Below are 2,198 nucleotides of genomic sequence, written 5' to 3'. Positions count from 1 at the left end.
AGTCGAGTCAGCTTACATGTAAGCTCTCTACAACCCCCAGAAGGGAAAGAACACCTTTATATGTTCTAGCATTTCACAAGCTTTTGGGCAAGAAGTTCTCTAATCTCAAGTCCCCAGTGACTTCATAAGTCCATTTTTCTCTTTTCACATCTCATCTAGTCAAGCTTGGCTAAACATATCCTGGGAACCACCCCACTAAATGCTTATCTTTGTCTCTTCGAATGGTGTCTATGATATGTCAATGCACAGACACACCACACTGACATAGTTTCACCAGCAGTGTCTCTTTAAAGAGGAGGGCCTTTGGAAGGCAGGACACTCTACAATAAGAGCCTTTTCTGTGCAAGGTTCAGAGCTGTTGCTGTGGCAACTCCTGAAACCTGAGCTGAGTATCCAAATAAATAGTTTGTTCTGAGAGAGAGAGAGAGAGAGAGAGAGAGAGAGAGAGAGAGAGAGACAGAGAATATCAATGATATCAGTGAGATTTGCCACTGGCTTCTATTTGGAGTTTTGGAGTTAGTGAAAAATTATTTTCCTAAAACAACAAAGAATTCAAGCCTCTGGAAAAAGCCCACTCCCCTGAAAGGCAACGGATGTGAAATGGAAGAGAACTGCGTGCAGGAACCTTAGCGGGAGCCCTTTGCTTTGGAGAGAAGCTCCCAGCTGCAAACACCCAAGCAGAAAGAAAGAAAGAAAACCGCGGGGCAGCCGACCCCACATTCCAGCAGAGAATCAGCCTCCCTGCTGTGGTGCCAGCCTCTGCCTGCCTCTCTCTCTCTCTCTCCCCCCTCCTCTGCTTCTTCCCCAGCCTCGCTCAAGCAATGGAGGACCTCCGGTTAAACAAAGAGAGTGGTATGCATCAGAAATATTTTTTCCCCTTTATGTAATAGGTGATTTGTGGAAAATTAATTGCAGGAAATGGCACAGCAAAAAAAAAAAAAAGCGTCAGGGTTGCTGGTTTGATTCCCAGCCTGAGCTGAGCTGCCGCTGAGCTGCCAACAGGTGGAAGGATGGCTCANATTTCAGCATTCCCCCTCCCAGGCAGAAAAAAAGTATAAAACTCAAGCCTTTTACCCTAGCTAGGGGACATCCCATTTTCCAGGTAGCCCCTCCCACTTGGGAGCTGTAACCTTTCTCTTGCTTTAATAAAACTATCCTCTGATACAAACTCTACTTCTCTGGTCCGTGTCTCCATTCTTCGGCTTCATGAAACTACGACCCCGGCACAAGAAATATCCTACATCAAAACTAAATGGGCTTTTACCCTGTGAGTTCTGCTCCTTGGGCCAGCACTTTTAATTATTAACCAAAATCTATCTCTCCTCATCTAAGGGCTATTAGGATACAAATAATGCCCCAGCAAGGCTTCCAGTACATTTTGACCAAAGAGGTTAATGTGGCCTTCCAGGTGGATCTCAAGACTTCTTTCCCTCATCTAAGATCAGATAGGACAAGAGTTCTGTGAATTCCCAATAGGCAGGGACAATGACCACATTCAGCAGGAAGCAAATACAGAAGAAGAGACCTCCTATTCCTCAACTTCCCATAGAGATTTATAGGGATCACGCTTCTCAAGGGAAATGAGGCAGGCAGTTAGAGATAGAAATGCGGTCTCCAAATATTCCTGCACGTTTGACATGGCCCATGGAGAGTGACCACGCAGCCACCTCCCAAAAATTTCATCTCTAAGCCCAAAGTTTTCCCTTACCTACCATAACCATTAACCACTATGGAAACACTAGGAGACACAAACTACCTAACTGGATTAGACCAGTCACTCATACCTGTGCAATAAAGGTTACAACAACCTTCATCTCACCTTAGCCTCATTATATCATTATTGTAATATCATGCATATGCCCAGAAGTTCATTAATATCATTATACCAGACTGAATTCTGGGAAGGAACATGTGCAATCTAAAAAGATGAGGTTGTAAAGGGGAGCAGGTGCCAGGGACCTCCCAGCTCTGAGACACAGCACCAGGAAGCTGAGGAGAGGCCCCGGGGCTCGGGGATTTCAGCTGGGCTTTCCCACCCACCTCCCTTACAGTTGCTGCCCTGTAGGCATGGGGCCCTCCCTTTTAACAAATAAATAAAGAATAAATTAATAAATTAATTAATTAATTAAAAGATGAGGTAATAGCATCTTGTCAATATCATAGGTGCCAATCAAGTAAGTGGCCCCATACCTGGAGAG

General features: G+C 44.9%; 1 long non-coding RNA gene across 1 annotated transcript in view; it reads left to right on the top strand.

The window, feature by feature from the left end:
* Window positions 1-451: 451 nt before the first annotated feature.
* Window positions 452-2,198, top strand: part of LOC109376813 (uncharacterized) — a 7,025-nt gene continuing 5,278 nt past the window's right edge. Inside the window, exon 1 of the long non-coding RNA XR_002122783.1 lies at window positions 452-852. This is a non-coding gene — a long non-coding RNA (uncharacterized LOC109376813). The remainder of the gene's footprint in view (window positions 853-2,198) is intronic.

The sequence above is a fragment of the Hipposideros armiger genome, unplaced genomic scaffold (assembly GCF_001890085.2).
Source record: "Hipposideros armiger isolate ML-2016 unplaced genomic scaffold, ASM189008v1 scaffold_1205, whole genome shotgun sequence".
Classification (NCBI taxonomy): Eukaryota; Metazoa; Chordata; class Mammalia; order Chiroptera; family Hipposideridae; genus Hipposideros; species Hipposideros armiger.
This window is presented reverse-complemented; position numbering and strand designations above follow the sequence as displayed.